Source organism: Pristiophorus japonicus, chromosome 7 (genome assembly GCF_044704955.1).
Source record: "Pristiophorus japonicus isolate sPriJap1 chromosome 7, sPriJap1.hap1, whole genome shotgun sequence".
NCBI lineage: Eukaryota > Metazoa > Chordata > Chondrichthyes > Pristiophoridae > Pristiophorus > Pristiophorus japonicus.
In genome coordinates, this window is record NC_091983.1 from 133,946,339 (window position 1) to 133,965,223 (window position 18,885).

Sequence of the window (18,885 nt, forward strand, 5' to 3'; positions counted from 1 at the left end):
GCAAGACATAAGCAATTGTAGAGCCCTGGTGCCTCTGCTATCCTGGGCCGAATGGCCTTTTGCCCCCGGTGTATCTCCTATCCCGGGCCAAATGGCCCCCTGGTGCCACTCCTATCTCGGGGCAAATGGCCCCCTGCCCCTGGTGCCAGTGCTGCTCATATCTTGGGCCAAATGGCCAATGGCCTCCCACCCCCCAGTGCCGCTCCTATCCTGGGCCAATAGGACCCCTGTCCCTGGTGCCAGTGCTGCTCATATCTTGGGCCAAATGGCCTTCCACCCCCCCCTAGTGCCGCTGCTATCCTGGGCCAAATGGCCTTCCACCCCCCCCCCCCCCCAGTGCCGCTCCTATCTTGGGCCAAATGGCCTTCCACCCCCCCCCGCAGTGCCGCTCCTATCTTGGGCCAAATGGCCTTCCGCCCCCAGTGCCGCTCCTATCCTGGGCCAATAGGACCCCTGCCCCCGGTGCCAGTGCCGCTCCTATCCCGGGTCCAAAGTCCCCCTCCCCCCTCCCGACGCTGCTATCCTGGGCCGTGGAACTCGATCTTCTGCACTGATTTTCTTAAGTTAGGTAAGGTTTTCTATAACGGTGCACTGCATTGTTTGTGAAAAATCCTAGTTGGCCAAACTTGCTTAAATGGCCAGAAATGGCGCTGCCAGCAACTGGCAGTCGGCACCCTCAGTGACATCAAAAAATCGGGAACTAAAAGAATCGGCTGCAAGTAGTTTACGATGGCGCAGAAACTTTGGTGAAACTTGCAGGTTTTAGTTTGCTCAAAAAAAAAGCACAGAATGGTGGCAAAAATTGCACCCCTCATATTTCAAATTTAACTTTACTCGAAATTCTTGATTTATAGTGGAAGGTATTCTAAGTGAGGCAGGAGTACCAATGTCACTGTGCACTCCTCTCTTTGTAAAATAAGTGAAGGCCTTTGGAATGAACTCAGCCGACAACAATGTACCTTTAAGCATGTAAAAAATTACTTCCACTGAAAAAAGAGTTATATTCTCCTCCTACTCTTTTGGTCTGTGTTCAACAAGCCCCACCTGTTTGAGCAGAGCATAATCATTTTCTTCAAGAGTTACATAAGATTCCCATAAGATATTTATTATCCCTCCATTTCCTTCCTTCTTTAAGTCTCTTTGGAACACCAGGCTGCCTACAGGAAGATAGTCAGGCAATATGCTTCCAGGCTTCTGAAACAATGTTCTATAACCCACTATTAGAAAGTGAATGAAAACAGCTCCAGGATCAATCTCCCTCCAACTTCGATTTTTCTCTCCTTGTGAGCAAGGATATGGCTCATGCTTCCCCACAGTGGAGCAGCAGAAACTGGATGTCCACTGTGTGGGCAACCAGCACCCACCTACCCATGTTCTGCTGTGGCACAACCCGTTGGGATTCCAAGGTCACTGAGCCACCCACAGCATACTTTTCAAGTAATTTTCTTTACATATGTTATGCTGTATATTATGAAAAGAGAATCACCGGAGGAACATGCAAACTATTTCTTATTCCCTATGGTTCTGAGAGCAAAAAAAATGCTAAACTTATTACAGTGTTCACAATGTAAGCTTCTTTATTTTTCCATCAATTACGCAAAACTAAACTCTTCCTAGCTTCAAATGATCAGCTGTAACCTTTACAAAGGCAGTAGCAGCAGTGGTGACAGCTGCCCACCACTTTGATGGAGCATCTATGAAGATGTATTATGTACAAGAGTCTGCTGCTGTGCTGGCTTACAAAAATCAAATACACTGAACATAATCCCCATCCCAATATAACAAATGAAAGTCAATTGAATTACAATTTTAACCTCCTCTAGCACAAATCTTTATTTAAGCTTGAACGAAATGCACTTGAGTGAATTTACATATATTTCTACGCAGCCTAGTGGCGTAGGGTGTTAACAAGGAGCGAGCTTCCAGCCTTCGATAGTTTGGCAGTGGCAAGTTTTTCCAATTGTGCCATCCTGAAAAATACACAAAAGCTGACTTAATTGCTTCAAAAAAGCTGAGAGCATCAAACAAAAGCTGGCAGCTGAAAAGCAGCCCTGAATATGGATCTATGGCATGTGGGCACACTGGTAGTGCAGTCATAACTCGTACTGCAGATTTACCTAACTTTCCGCACTTGTTCAGGGGGTGATTGTAGCAAAAATTGTGGGTATTTTCCCTCACTTCTTGCAGAAACATTGGGGTAGGGCGGACTCTGGGCAATGGTTCTCATCAGGAGTCCCAGACAATTTTCAGGGCCAGCTGCAGCCAGAAACCGAGCAACCAGGGGCAGCCCCTCGGCTCCAGGTGACCGCAATATCAGCTGCCTCAGTTCCTGTGGTGGGGCGGGGTGTGCAGGGAAGGAGCTAGAGTGGCAGCAGCCGAGGCTGGGTGTGTCGAGCCTGGTGGAACATTCCTGCTCCTCCTGGCCCCACAAAAATGAAGAAGAACTTACCTGTCAGGTCCTTTACGCTAAGCTGCCTGCCAATACTGGTTGGAGCATGCACGCCACATGCTCTACCCAATTCAGGCCGTAAATAGCATTGAGCTTCTATTGACATCATAGGCCATGATTTCCCCAACCTTAGTGGGTCCATGGCAGCTGAAGTCGGTGGCGGGTCCCAACATCGCTGCTGGCTCCAGCCCGCTATGTGAAATGATTTTACCATGATTTTGCTTGTTGAGCCCGCCAAGTGCATTTGCCGGCCAATTGAAGGAAATGGGTCACAAATAACCTCCCGACAATACTAGGGGACCGAGGATCTAGCGAGAAGGAGGAACTGAGGGAACTGAGGGAAATCCTTATTAGTCAGGAAATGGTGTTAGGGAAATTGATGGGGTTGAAGGCCGATAAATCCCCAGGGCCTGATAGTCTGCATCCCAGAGTACTTAAGGAAGTGGGCCTAGAAATAGTAGATGCATTGGTGATCATTTTCCAACATTCCACGGACTCTGGATCAGTTCCTATGGATTGGCGGGTGGCTAATGTAACCCTACTTTTGAAAAAAGGAGGGAGAGAGAAAACAGGGAATTATAGATTGGTTAGGCTGGCGAAAATGCTGGAATCAATTATTAAAGATGTAATAGCAGCGCATTTGGAAAACAGTGATAGCATGGCTTTATGAAAGGGAAATCATGCTTGACAAATCTTCTAGAATTTTTTGAGGATGTAACTAGTAGAGTGGACAAGGGAGAACCAGTGGTTGTGGTGTATTTGGACTTTTAAAAGGCTTTTGGCAACGTCCCACACAAGAGATTGGTGTGCAAAATTAAGGCACATGGGATTGTGGGTAATGTATTGACGTGGATAGAGAACTGGTTGGCAGACAGGAAGTAGAGAGTGGGAATAAACAGGTCCTTTTCAGAATGGCGGGCAGTGACGAGTGGGGTACCGCAAGGTTCAGTGCTGGGACCCCAGCTATTTACAATATATATTAATGATTTAGATGAAGGAATTGAATGTAATATCTCCAAGTTTGCAGATGACACTAAGCTGGGTGGCAGTGTGAGCTGTGAGGAGGATGCTAAGAGGCTGCAGGGTGACTTGGACAGGTTAGGTGAGTGGGCAAATGCATGGCAGATGCATTATAATGTGGATAAGTGTGAGGTTATCCACTTTGGTGGCAAAAACAGGAAAGCAGAATATTATCTGAATGGTGAGAGATTAGGAAAAGGGGAGGTGCAGCAAGACCCGGTTGTCATGGTACATCAGTCATTGAAAGTTAACATGCAGGTACAGCAGGCAGTTAAGAAATGGCATGTTGGCCTTCATAGCGAGAGGATTTGAGTATAGGAGCAGGGCAATCTTGCTGAAGTTGTACAGGGCCTTGGTGAGACAACACCTTGAGTATTGTGTGCAGTTTTGGTCTCCTAATCTGAAGAAAGACATTCTTGCTGTTGAGGGAGTGCAGTGGAGGTTCACCAGACTGATTCCCGGGATGGCAGGACTGACATATGAAGGAAGACTGGATCGACTAGGCTTATATTCACTAGAATTTAGAAGAATGAGAGGGGATCTCATAGCAGCATATAAAATTCTAATGGGATTGACCAGGTTAGATGCAGGAAGAATGTTCCCGATGTTCGGGAAGTCCAGAACCAGGAGTCACAGTCTAAGGATAAGGGGTAAGCCATCTAGGACCGAGATGAGGAGAAACTTTTTCACCCAGAGAAATGTGGAATTCTCTACCACAGAAAGTTGTTGAGTCCAGTTCATTGGATATATTCAAAATGGAGTTAGATGTGGCCCTTATGGCTAAAGGGATCAGTAGGTATAGAGAGAAGGCAGGATCAGCCATGATCATATTGAATGGTGGTGCAGCTCGAAGGGCTGAATTGCCTGCTCCTACACCTATTTTCTATGTTTCTATGTTTCTATGATGTCATTCGATGATGTGTCATCAGCTTTTTTTCTTAAAGGGACCATGCGCAAATTTAGTTGATATTTGTGCTCTCAGTGTTCTACAGCACTGAGCTGCTGAAAACACTTGCAGAGGTGCACAGCTGCACCCAGGCTTTTCAATGACTTCCTCCTTATGCTTCACAGCACACAGGGAGGTTCTCTTCCCTTCCCCTGGGAGGAAGAGATCTCCCCAGGAGATCACTGAGTGGTGGGTAAGTTTTTAGAAACAATAATCAGGGAAAAAATTAACAGGTGCTTGGAGAGGTTTAAGTTAGTTAAGGAAAGCCAGCATGGATTTAGTTAAGTCCAAAACTAGGAACTTAAACCTAAATAAAGCAAACTACGAAGGTATGAGGGGCGAGTTGGCTAAGGTAGATTAGGAACCTACATTAAAAGGTATGACGGTAGACAAGCAATAAAGAATTAATACATAATTTACAAAAAATATACATTCCTTTAAGGCACAAAAATCCCACGAGAAAAGTGGTCCAACCGTGGCTAACAAGAGAAGTTAAAAATATTATTAGATCAAAGGAACAGGCTTATAATGTTGCCAAAAAGAGTAGTGAGCCTAAGGATTGGGAAAATTTTAGAATTCAGCAAAGGAGGGTCAAGAACTTGATAAGGAAAGAGAAAAACTATAATAGTATATTAGCAAGAGACATAAAAACAGATGTAAATATTTCTATAGGTATTTAAATAGGAAGAGATTAGTGAAAGTAAACGTGGGCCTATTAGAGGCAGAAACAGGAGAAATTGTAATGGCCAATAAGGAAATGGCAGAGACATTAAACAAATACTTTGCATCTGTCTTCATGGTAGAAGACACAAAAATCATTCCGTAAATAATGGGGAACGACGGGTCTATAGAGAATGAGGAACCTAAAGAAACAGCATAAGTTAAGACATAGTACTTGCAAAATTAATGGGACTAAGAGGCGACAAATCCCCTGAACCTGGCGACCTGCATCATACGGCTTTAAAAGAGGTAGCTGCAGAAATAATGGATGCACTGGTATTTATCTTCCATAATTCCCTGGATTCTTAAACAGTCCCCAAAGATTAGAAGGTAGCAAACATATCCCTGCTATTTAAGAATGGAGGAAGAGAAAAAACAGGGAACTATAAGCCAGTTAGCTTGATATCAATAGTAGGCAAAATGCTAGAATCTATTATTAGGGACATGATAGCAGAGCACTTAGAAAATTGTAATATGATTTTGCAGAGTCAACAATGTTTTATGAAAGGGAAATCGTGTTTGACAAATCTGTTAGAGTTTTTTGAAGATGTAACTAATAGGATGGATAAGGGGCAACCAGTGGATGTAGTGCATTTGGACTTTCAAAAAGTATTTGGTAAGGTGCCACACAAGAGGTTATTACACAAAAGGATGGGATCGGGGGTAATATATTGGCATTGGTTAATGGACAGAGAGTATGAATAAACAGGACTTTTTCAGGTTGGCAGGCTGTAACTAGTGGGATACTGCAAGGATTAATGCTTGGGCCTCAGCTATTTACAATCTATATCAATGATTTAGATGAAGGGACTGAGTGTAACATATCCATGTTTGCTGATGATTCCAGGTTAGGTGGGAAAGTAAACAGTGAGGAGGATGCAAAGAGGCTCCAGAGAGATATAGACAAGTTGACTGACTGGACAAGAACATGGCAAATGGAATACAATGTCAGGAAGTGTGAAGTTATCCACTTTGGTAGGAAAAACAAAAAAGGAGAATATTTTTGGAATGCCAGGAGACTGGGAAATGTTTGCATTCAGAGGGACCTGGGTGTCCTTGTACATAAATCACAGAAAGTTAACATGCAGGTACAGCAAGCAATTAGGAAAGCAAATAGTATGTTAGATTTTGTTACAAAGGGATTAGAGTGTAAGAGTAAGAAGTCTTACTGCAATTATGCAGGGCATTGGTGAGGCCACACCTGGAGTACTGTGTACAGTTGTTGTCCTGAAATTCAGTACCGCTGGAAAGCTGATGGTTCCCCTACCTTTTTGTGGCCATCAGTGACAATAAATTTCCATATTCAGCTCCAAAAGTGAAAAAATGGGTTCCAGCGGTATTGAATTCTTCCAAAGTGGGTTTTTCAGTGGTGTGGCTATCTTAATTTGAGCATTATGACCACTGAGAAATTCAACAGGCAGATGAAGGTTTCTAATGAGCCAGCTGCTCCCTGGCCTTTTTAAAGACCTGGGTTTGCAGCAAGGCCCTGAGGGGGAGGGAGTTTGGAAGGAGTTTGGAAAGAGATTGGAAGGAGGTTGGAAGGCATTTGGAAGGAGTTTGGAAGGATGGTTAGTGTAAGAGGTGCAAGGAGAGCCTACAGATTCACTGATATGGAGCTGGAGACACTGATGGATGGTGTGGAGGACAGAAGAAGAATACTGTTTCCTGATGTGGGGAGACCTGGCAGACCACCAGTACATAATGAATGGAGGGAGATTGCAGGCTAGGTGTCAGGCACCTCCATATATGTGAGGACGCACCCACCCAGGAGGGTGTTGGCCAGTCTGCACCCGGCTCTTCGAGGCCCAGAGGTGTTCAAGGGCATCCTAGAAGGACAGCTGTAGGTCCCAGACAATAACCACAGCAGCCTTCCCGGACCCATGATGCAGGCACAGGGATGATATTTAGGCATAATGTTAGGGTAGTCATACATAACAGGTATTATAGTGAGATGCACAGGGGTAAAAAATTATTATAGTATTATATATTGTTCTTTATGTTCTGTTTTTGCAGTGATTTAGAAAATTGGATAAATCTTTATTTTTGGCACATTTATCTGGCCAGGTGTTTCATTTAGGAGTGAGCAATTCTGTGTTAAAGCACTCATTGTGATGGCCATTGAAAGTGGGACATGAAGTGTCATGTGTGGATGGGATTATCTGAAGCGAACAGCTATGAGACGCAGTTGCACCTCCCTTCCAGGGTTGAGATGGAGACGACGCCTCCTAGCTCTGGGGCGATGGGGATCCTCTTCTCTTCCTCCTCCTCCTCCTCCTCCTCAGGTGGTTCTGCTGGGTCGACTTCCAGCGGCTGTCCCCTCATGATGGCCAGGTTGTGCAGCATGCAGCAAACCACGACGACTATGGAGACCTGTTGAGGAGAATACTGCAAGGTGCCACCAGAGCGGTCCAAGCACTGGAACCTCTGCTTAAGGATGCCTATGCACTGCTCATTGATGCACTTGGTGTTCCACAGTGGAATGAGCTGCCAAGATGACAGGGGATATCCCTTGTCCCCAAGCAGCCAACCGCAATCCTGATTCAGGCCGGTGAAGACGGCGGGCACACTGGTCTGGCGCAGAATGAACAAATCATGGCTGCTGTCTGGGTACCTCGCATCAACTGCCAGGATCCGACGCTGGTGGTCACACAAGAGCTGCACGTTCAGCGAGTTGAGCTTCTTGTGGTTCACAAAGATCTCGGGGTGATGATGTGGCGCCCTTAGACCAACGTGTGTGCAGTCAATGGCACCCTGCACCCTCGGGAAGCCTGCCATTCGGGAAAATCCGGCCTGCCGCTCCACCTGTATGTCCCTTGTCATCGGTAAGGAGATGTACTGGATCCTTCTCTTGTACAGTGCATCTGTGACCTGCCGGATGTGCCGAGAATTGTGAGATGTTGCCAATGTCTGCAGTGGCAGACTGGAAAAACCTCATGGCATAAAAATTCAAGGTGCTGGTGACCTTGGTCTCCATGGTGAGGGTGGTCCTGAACCTTGTTTGAGGCTGCAGATCTTCTTGCAGGACAGTGCAGAGCTCCCTGAGTACTTTCGTCTGGAATCGTAGCCTTCGCAGGCATTGCTGAACACTGAACTGGAGGAAGGAGAACTGAGGTCTGTAGACCCTTTGAGGGTATAGCCTCCTTCCTTCACATCTGCATTGGCCACCTGCCCTGGAATCTGCCTGCTGGCCATCTCCCTGGTCCTCCTCATTCTCAGGCTCCCGTGGAGGCTCTTGCTGTAAAGGCTCCTCTCCCAGTATTTGGAGGAGGGGGTCAGCATCCCTCACCCTCCCCCTGATGCCGTCTCCCCTGGCTACCTTCTCTGGCTGCAGGTCTGCACATATCTGCACGCCCTTCTCTCTGTTGTGCAGCCCATGCTGAACAGATGTTTTCCCTGGCTGGGGAATCCAGAACACGTGGTCACAGTCTCAAAATAAGGCCATTTAGAACTGAAATGAGGAGAAATTTATTCACTCAAAGGGTTGTGAATCTTTGGAATTCTCTACCCCAGAGAGCTGTGGATGCTCAGTCATTGTGTACATTCAAGACAAGGGTTGATACATTTTTGGGAACTAAGGGAATTAAGGAATATGGGGATAATGCAGGAAGGTGGAGTTGAGGCAGAAGACCAGCCATGATCTTGGTGAATGGTGGAGCTGGCTCAAAGGGCCAAATAGCATACTTCAGTTATTATTTCTTATGTTCTTTTGATCTTATGAGTGCTCAATCTCACGTCTCTCTTCATTGCTCAATCTCCCCCAGGCCCCACAATACCGGCTTAAATGCTCCATTTGGCTGGAGTTCACAACATACTCAGCGTATTCTTTGAGCAATTCCCTTGCTCCAAACTGCTGTTTTTCTTCATTACTTATTAGCACTTCCCACTGCCTCATTGCTTGCCTCCACTCTGCCCCATTTCGTGCATCTGCCCTCACTGTTGCCTTTTGTCCTTCCCCTTCCCACATTACCCATTTCCCAGTCACCATTGTCCCTAAATTAATTCTCTCACATCATGCTTTGTAGCCCTATATAAGAAATAGGAGCAGAAGTTGGCCATTTGGCCCATCAAGCCTGCTCCACCATTTAATAAGATCATGGCTGATCTGATCTTGGGCTCAGCTCCATTTCTCTGCCCGCTCCCCATAACTCTTCACTCCCTTATCGTTTAAAAATCTGTCTATCTCCACCTTAAATATATTCAATGACCCAGCCTCAACAGCTCTCTGGAGCAGAGAATTATACAGATTTACCCCCGTCTGAGAGAAGAACTTCCTCCTCATCTCAGTTCTAAATGGGTGACACTTTATTCTGAAACTATGCCCCCTAGTTTTAGATTCCCCCATGAGTGAAAACATCCACCTTGTCGAGTCCTTTCAGTATCTTATAATGTTTCAATAAGATCACCTCTCATTCTTCTAAACTCCAATGAGTATAGGCCCAACTTGCTCAACCTTTCTTCATAAGTCAACCCCTTCATCTCAGGAATCAACCTTGTGAACCTTCTTAAACCTAGTTAAACTAATATGGCAGGGGGATGGGAACCTATGCAGGGAGACAGGGGGAAATAGAAGGGGGCAGAAGCAAAAGATAGAAAGGAAAATAGTAAAAGTGGAGGGCAGAGAAACCTAAGGCAAAAAGCAAAAAGGGCCACATTACATCAAGATTCAAAAGGGGCAATGTGTGTTAAAAAGACAAGTCTGAAGGTTCTGTGCCTCAATGCGAGGAGTATTCGGAATAAGGTAGATGAATTAACTGCGCAGATAGCAGTTAACGCATACGATGTGATTGGCATCACGGAGACATGGCTCCAGGGTGACCAAGGCTGGGAACTCAACAGCCAAGAGTATTCAGCATTTAGAAAGGATCGACAGAAAGGAAAAGGAGGCGGGGTGGCGTTGCTGGTTAAAGAGGAAATTAATGCAATTGTAAGGAAGGACATTAGCCTGGATGATGTAGAATCGGTATGGGTGGAGCTGCGGAATTCCAAAGGGCAGAAAATGCTAGTGGGAGTTGTGTATAGATCACCAAATAGTAGTAGTGAGGTTGGGGACAGCATCATACAAGAAATAAGGGATGAGTGCAATAAACGTACAGCAGTAATCATGGGCGACTTTAATCTACATATAGATTGAGCTAACCTAACTGGTAGCAATGCGGTGGAGGAGGATTTCCTGGAATGTATTAGGGATGGTTTTCTAGACCAATATGTCGAGGAACCAACCAGAGAGCTGGCCATCCTGGACTGGGTGATGTGTAATGAGAAGGGACTAATTAGCAATCTTGTTGTGCGAAGCCCTTTGGGGAAAAATGACCATAATATGGTAAAATTCCTTTTTAAGATGGAGAGTGACAAAGTTAATTCAGAAACTAGGGTCCGGAACTTAAGGAAAGGTAACTTCGACGGTATGAGGTGTGAATTGGCTAGAATAGACTGGCAAATGATACTTAAAGAGTTGACGGTGGATAAGCAATGGCAAACATTTAAAGATCACATGGGTCAACTTCAGCAATTGAATATCCCTGTCTGGAGTAAAAATAAAACTGGGAAGGTGGCTCAACCATGGCTAACAAGGGAAATTAAGGATAGTGTTAAAACCAAGGAAGAGGCATATAAATTGGCTAGAAAAAGCAACAGACCTGAGGACTGGGAGAAATTTAGAATTCAACAGAGGAGGACTAAGGGTTTAATTAGGAGGGGGAAAATAGAGTACGAGAGGGAGCTTGCAGGGAACATAACAACTGACTGCAAAAGCTTCTATAAATATGTGAAGAGAAAAAGATTAGTAAAGCCAAACGTAGGTCCCTTGCAGTCGGATTCAGGTGAATTTATAATGGGGATCAAAGAATGGCAGACCAATTGAACCAATACTTCGGTTCTGTCTTCACAAAGGAAGCTACAAATAACCTTCTGAATGTACTAGGGGACAGTCGGTTTAGTGAGAATGAGGAACTGAAAGATATCCTTATGAGGCGGGAAATTGTGTTAGGGAAATTGATGGGATTAAAGGCCGATAAATCCCCGGGTCCTGATAGTCTGCATCTCAGAGTACTTAAGGAAGTGGCCCTAGAAATAGGGGATGCATTGGTGATCATTTTCCAACAGTCTATCGACTCTGGATCAGTTCCTATGGACTGGAGGGTAGCTAATGTAACGCCACTTTTTTAAAAAGGAGGGAGGGAGAGAAAAAGCGGGTAATTATAGACCGGTTAGCCTGACATCAGTAGTGGGGAAAATGTTGGAATCAATCATTAAGGATGAAATAGCAGCCCATTTGGAAAGTAGTGACAGGATCGGACCGAGTCAGCATGGATTTATGAAAGGGAAATCATGCTTGACCAATCTTCTGGAATTTTTTGAGGATGTAACTAGTAGAGTGGACAAGGGAGAACCAGTGGATGTGGTGTATTTGGACTTTCAAAAGGCTTTTGACAAGGTCCCGCACAAGAGATTGGTGTACAAATCAAAGCACATGGTATTGGGGGTAATGTACTGACATGGATAGAGAACTGGTTGGCAGACAGGAAGCAGAGTGTCGGGATAAACGAGTCCTTTTCAGGATGGCAGGCAGTTACTAGTGGGGTGCCGCAGGGCTCAGTGCTGGGACCCCAGCTCTTTACAATATACATTAACAATTTGGATGAAGGAATAGAGTGTAATATCTCCAAGTTTGCAGATGACACTAAACTGGGTGGCGGTGTGAGCTGTGAGGAGTACGCTAAGAGGCTGCAGGGTGACTTGGACAGATTAGGTGAGTGGGCAAATACATGACAGATACAGTATAATGTGGATAAATGTGAGGTAATCCCTTTTGGGGGCAAAAACACGAAGGCAGAATGTTATCTGAATGGCGGCAGACTAGAAAAAGGGGAGGTGCAACGAGACCTGGGTGTCATGGTTCATCAGTCACTGAAAGTGGGCATGCAGGTACAGCAGGCGGTAAAGAAGGCAAATGGTATGTTGGCCTTCATAGCTAGGGGATTTGAATATAGGAGCAGGGAGGTCTTATTGCAGTTGTACAGGGCCTTAGTGAGGCCTCAACTGGAATATTGTGTTCAGTTTTGTTCTCCTAGTCTGAGGAAGGACATTCTTGCTATTGAGGGAGTGCAGGAAAGGTTCACCAGACTGATTCCAGGGATGGCTGGGTTGTCATATGAGGAGAGACTGGATCAACTGGGTCTTTATTCACTGGCGTTCGGAAGGATGAGAGGGGATCTCATAGAAACATATAAGATTCTGACGGGACTGGACAGGTTAGATGCGGGAAGAATGTTCTCGATGTTGGGGAAGTCCAGAACCAGGGGACATAGTCTTAGGATAAGGGGTAGGCCATTTAGGACTGAGATGAGGAGAAACTTCTTCACTCAGAGAGTTGTTGACCTGTGGAATTCACTGCCACAGAGAGTTGTTGATGCCAGTTCATTGGATATATTCAAGAGAGAGTTAGATATGGCCCTTACGGTTAAGGGGATCAAGGGGTATGGAGAGAAAGCAGGAAAGGGGTACTGAAAGAATGAACTGCCATGATCTTATTGAATGGTGGTGCAGGCTCGAAGGGCCAAATGGCCTACTCCTGCACCTATTTTCTATGTTTCTATATTTCTATGTTTCTCTGAACTGCCTCAAATGCAAGTATATCCCTCCTTAAAAAAGGAGACCAAAACGGTATGCAGTACTCCAGGTGTGGCCTCACCAATACCCTGTACAGTTGTAGCAGGACTTTGCTGCTTTTATACCCCATCCTCCTTGCAATAAAGGCCAACATTCTATTTGCTTCCTGATTACTTGCTGTACCTGCAAACTAACTTTTTGTGTTTCATGCACAAGGACCACCAGGTTCCTCTGTGCTGCAGCATTTTATAATTGCTCACCATTTAAATAATAATGTGCTTTTTTATTTTTCCTGCTAAAGTGGATAACCTCACATTTTCTCAATTTATACTCCAGCTGTCAAATCTTTGCCCACTCACTTAACCTGTTTTTATCCCTTTAATGATTCTTTGTATCCTCCTCACAACTTGCTTTCCCATTCCTCTTTGTATCATCAGCAAACGTGGCTACATTACACTCAGTCCCTTCATCCAAGTCATTAATATAGATTGTAAATAGTTGAGGTCCCAGTACCGGTCCCTGCGTCACCCCACTAGTTACTCTTTGCCAACCAGAAAAAGAACCATTTATCCCGACTCTCTGTTTTCTGTTAATTAGCCAATCTTCTATTCATGTTAATATATTACCCTCAACCCCATGAGCTCTTATCTTGTGCAGTAACTTTTTATGTAACACCTTATCGAATGCCTTCTTGAAATCCATATACACTACATTCACTGGTTCCCCCTTATCCATCCTGCTCATTACTTCCTCAAAGAACTCCAGCAAATTTGTCAAACATGATTTCCCTTTAATAAAACCATGCTGTCTCTGCTTGACTGTATTATGCTTTTCCAAATAGCCTGCTACTGCTTCCTTAATAATGGACTCCAGCATTTTGCCAACGACAGATGTTAGGCTAACTGGTCTATAGTTTCCTGTTTTCTGTCTCCCTCCTTTTTTAAATAGGGACATTACATTTGCGGATTTCCAATCTACTGTGACCTCTCCAGAATCCAAGGAGTTTTGGTAGATTCATCATCACAGGCAGTTCCTCGAAATCGAGGAAGACTTGCTTCCACTCTAAAAGTGAGTTCTCAGATGACTGTATAGTCCAATATGGGAATTACCGTCTCTGTCACAGGTGGAACAGACAGTCATTGAAGGAAAGGGTGGGTGGGGAGTCTGCTTTGCCACACGCTCCTTCCACTGCCTGCGCTTGTTTTATGCATGCTCTTGGCGATGAGATTTGAGGTGCTCTGCGCCCTCCCGGGTGCTCTTCCTCCACTTAGGGCGGTCTTTGGCCAGGGATTCCCAGGTGTCAGAAGGGATGTTGCACTTTATCAAGGAGGCTTTGAGGGTGTCCCTGAAGTGTTTCCTCTGCCCACCTGGGACTCACTTGCCGTGTAGGAGTTCCGAGTAGAGCGCTTGCTTTGGGAGTTTTGTGTCGGGCATGCGGACAATGTGGCCCACCCAACGGAGCTAGTCGAGTGCTGGGGATGTTGGCCTGATCGTTGGTGCATCTACCCTCCCAGGAGATTTGCAGGATCTTGTGGAGACATTATTGATGGTATTTCTCCAGCGATTTGAGTTGTCTGCTGTACATGGTCCATGTCTCTGAGCCATACAGGAGGGCCGGTCCCACTACAGCCCTGTAGCCCATAAGCGTGGTGCCAGATTTGAGGGCCTGATCCACGAACAGTCTCTTCCTCAGGCAACCGAAGGCTGCACTGGCGCACTGCAGGTGGTGTTGGATCTCATCATCGATGTTTGCCCTTGCTGATAGTAGGCTCCTGAGGTATGGAAAGTGATCCACGTTGTCCAAGGCCATGCCATGGATTTGATGATGGAGGGGGTGCAGTGCTGTGTGGTGGGGTCAGGTTGGTGGAGGACCTTTGTCTTACAGATGTTTAATGTAAGGCCCATGCTTTCGTACACTTCGGTGGCGATGTTGATGATGGCTTGGAGTTCAGCCTCTGAATGCGCACAGACGCAAGCGTCGTCCGCGTACTGTAGTTCAACGACAGAGGATGGGACGGTCGGATCTGGCCTTGGATTACAGCCAGTGCAGCCACTATCTCTGCAGCCGCTTCTTTTAAGACCTGAGGTTGCAGGCCATCAGGTCCAGGGGAATTATCCACCTTTAGTCCCATTGTTTTACTGAGTACTTTTTCTTTCATGATACTCAACAAAGCCCTCCTCCGCAGCTCGCCAGTGGCATTTAAATGGTGCTAAAAGCCAAAGTTGGCTTGGGCTTCAGGATATCACAGATTGGCATGTGGAGCTGTCGCTCTGACAACTTTGCACCTATTTTTGAACACAAGTTGAATTTCTCGGCTGTTGTTTCAAATTTATATATACATTATTTTATACAGACTATTATAATTATATATACATTACATACAGACTGAAATTTTGTATATGCTGTTCAAAATTAAGAATGCTGATTTAAACAAGATAGATATACAAAGCTAGCTCTACTCCTATCCACCTTTATACAGTGACATGACCATCAAACCTACAATTTAAAAAATATAACAATTTGTGATTTTTGAAACAAAATTATATAAAGTGGATCTTGCATAAGCTCGTTAAGTGAGATCTACATCACAAAAGCAAAATATTGCAGGTGCTGGAAATCTGAAATAAAAGCAGAAAATGCTGGAAATACTCAGCACATCAGGCAGCATCTCTGGAGAGAGAAACAGCAGTCTCCACAGATGCTGCCTGAGTATTTCATGCTTTTTCTGTTATTATTCTACATTACAAAAGCTCTTTAATCACAGAATTTTGAATTGCATTAAGGTGCAATTCTATTAATATTTTTCCTTGATGTACAAAAGTACCTGAGAACATCTTATACTACAGATACAGTAGTTACTTCCTTTGAAGTATCACAAATTCTGATATAACATCTATTCATGAATTCCTAATAATATAGCAACCACCTAAAACATTCTCTCGAACAGTCCCAAACTTATAGTGCAGAAAGGCTATTGCTGTAGTTTGTAACACCTGTCATATTTGTCAGTTTTTCAGGCAGTTTTAAACTTAGACTTCAAACAACTTTATAATACATAAGGAGTTCATAATGTTAAATTGTTGTAGTGAAGTATGTAACATGTAACTTTATCTGACTTTCAATAAAAGACTGAACTGTTGAAATCCCCAGAGGATGTCTCATGGACTCCTCTGTGTGTTATCTATCAGAAACACTTTCAGGCTCCTAGAGCGCTTTCAAAGTTACAATTATTATAATAGTTTCTAATAGTACAGGTGTAGCGTCGAGAATCCGGAGTTCCGGAATCCAAAATGTTCTGGAATCCGGACTCTGAGACGATGGATGGCAGGGTCATCTGGAATCCGTAAAATGCTCTGGAATCCAGACCCGAAGACCCTGCTGACCTCGGGGCCCCACCACTGCCCGACCTCGAGCCTCGCCCTGCTCGCTTCACTGCGGCTGCCCTTACCTCGTGGCCTCCTCGCCGGACCGCCCGATGACCTCCTTGGCGGGGTTGGCCCGAATACCTCCTCAGTGGGGCTGACCCGAAGACGACCTCCTGAGTGGGGCCGGCCCGACGACGACCTCCTCGGTGGGCCCCGGATGACCCGAACAGCTCCTCGGCAGGAACCACCCCCCTCCCCCCCCTTTCTGACGTTCCGAAATCCAGAAATACCCAAACCTGGGCTCGGGTGTTTCCAGATTTGTGGCGTCAGAAAGACGATCGAAAGTCTGGGAAAGCCCGGAATCCGGAATGGCCTCAGTCCCGAGGGTTCCGAATTTTAGGCGCTGCACCTGTATGTGTGTTAAGCTAACTGTCTATAAGTCCTCTGACCATGTTTCTGGCTCGTCCTCAGCAGTGAAGTTCCATTAGATGTCATTTACTTGTTAATTCCTCTGTCTTAATGAACTATGATAGTGCCCCTGTACTTTTTCACTCAAGTCCATCAATATTTCTTATGGACCTGAAATTGCGATCGGAGGCTTTCCGCGGGCAAGAAAAGTACACACCTACCTGGTGCCTCCGTATCTTAAGACTCTTGCAGTCCTGTGCCTGCACGCGTATACTTGTTTAAAGACCCATATATCTCAGGGGCGCATGCGGTTTGCAAGTGTCCCTGGAATCACATGGGCCAGCCAACCAATCAAAAAGGGGGATTCGGTACAGAATCTCCATAAGCATAATAGGAATGACATAAAAAACACACTTTCACACAACCTAAATAAAAATAAATCACCACATGTTTAAAATTAAGAAAAATACAATTTAGTTAAACATTTAAGACAAAAATTTTATTTTTTGAAAAATAAATGTAAACATTTTTAAAGGGGCCAAAAATAACCTAAATTAATTTTAAAGGTTTTTGAATGTTTAAATGATTTTTAAAATGTTATTTTAATATTTATTTAAACTCTTATGCCCGGTAAAAGAAGGTCCTCCGCCTGCTTTTACCAGACGTAAGAGTTTCGTGGGCATTCGGTGGGCAGCAGTTGGGCAAAAAGCCCAACTCTCTGCCAGTGATTGTCCATTCCCTGCACATTTGTATGATCTGCCAAGCTGAAACTTGACAGATTGCAAGTTCTGGGTTTTCGTGCACGCACATCCCATCCGGAAACCTGGAACTTGCGGGACGCTTACGACGGTGAACGCTGTGTGTCCGCAGTCATAGGCCCCGTACAATCTGGGCCAATATGCCTCATGAGCCTGATGTCTCACCCAGATTCATTCTTAAGGAGTGAATATCCTCGAGGCTTCTCCTGCACCGTCACCATGGCTCCAGCAGAAACCACATGTACACGAGTAGACGGGGTTTTGGCTGAACTGCCACTGAAGTTTGGGAGGCGGAGTGGGTGAAGCCCTGAGACAGTCACCGCCATCCCCGACCACCCCCCATCCACCTTGTTTCATAATGGTGAGAATTTATTTTCTGTTCCTGGTGATTCTTTGGGCTCATCAATACAAGAGCTGTCAGCAGAAGGAAATGGAACAGTTTCATATCGCAGACTCTCCGGACCTAAATTTAGTTGGTATCATTTTGGCAGAGAGGGATGGGATTTGGGGTGTAAATCAGATATGCCAGAGTGTCACCCATTCTAAAATATATCCCACTTGCGCTGGGTCCTGGATGTGAATGCACAATGATTAATGGGAGAGCAGACCTAATAGTATCAGTTAGATCCTGTGGACCTTGAAAGTTGAAACCCTGAAGCTCTGTAAGCTGACTGCGATCATTCTCTCCAGACACTCCCCAAGGCCTGAAGACCAGTGGTTAAAGCATTTAGCTTGGATGTACCGACTGATCTGGAGGCGTCTCTGTCAAGGAGATGGATGCATAAGTTCTTGGAACAACTAACTATTCATTCCATGCAGCACTGCATTATATCAAATTCTTCTCAGATATTGGTACTGAGGATGATATTGGACTTCCCTTGTCCCCAGCCGTCTGTTTCCAGCGACTGAGAGGTGTCTCCATGTGAATGTGATGCTCATCCATCTTCCTTCTTTTCAGAGCAGGCCCCCAGAATTCTGAGTCCATAGGCTTCAGAGCCAGGGATTGAATTCTGCAGACCCTCCACTCATTACTGTGCGACTGCACTTTTACCTCTGACTCCTTTGGCACCCTTGTCTATTGTGTCTCAGCCAATGAAAAACCCTCATTGGAACTATATACACCCTCTGTGCTGGGGAGTGAGAGCGAAAAAGGATGAATGATGTGGTTGTGGTTGTGGTTGGTGGAGCAAATGTAGAAGTCTGTTGTTTTTTTTCTTACTCCTCCACCTAAGTGGCTCTTGCTTTGAGTTATCGAGAGGAAAAGAAAATGAAGAACTACTATAATGTTATGCAGTTATGGTGACAGCTTCTCTGTAGAATTTGTTGCTTCTGAGGGTCCAATCAAGTTTCCTAATTGTGTGTTTGCACTCAAAATCTATAGATAGGAAAGCTGCTGCTGATTCAGACAAACCTACAACTTCCACTGGCTCGTCGACCCCTCCACCCCGATAGGTTTGACTGTCCAGCTCTTCAGGATTTTGAAGGAAAAGTGTCCCACAAATTGCCTGACAGGTACCTTCAAGATTTATAGAACATCCTGAAATGTACTATCAAAATGGAGTTCAACTTAAAGTGGTTGCACTAAATGGAGCCAGTAGCTTAACTGAATG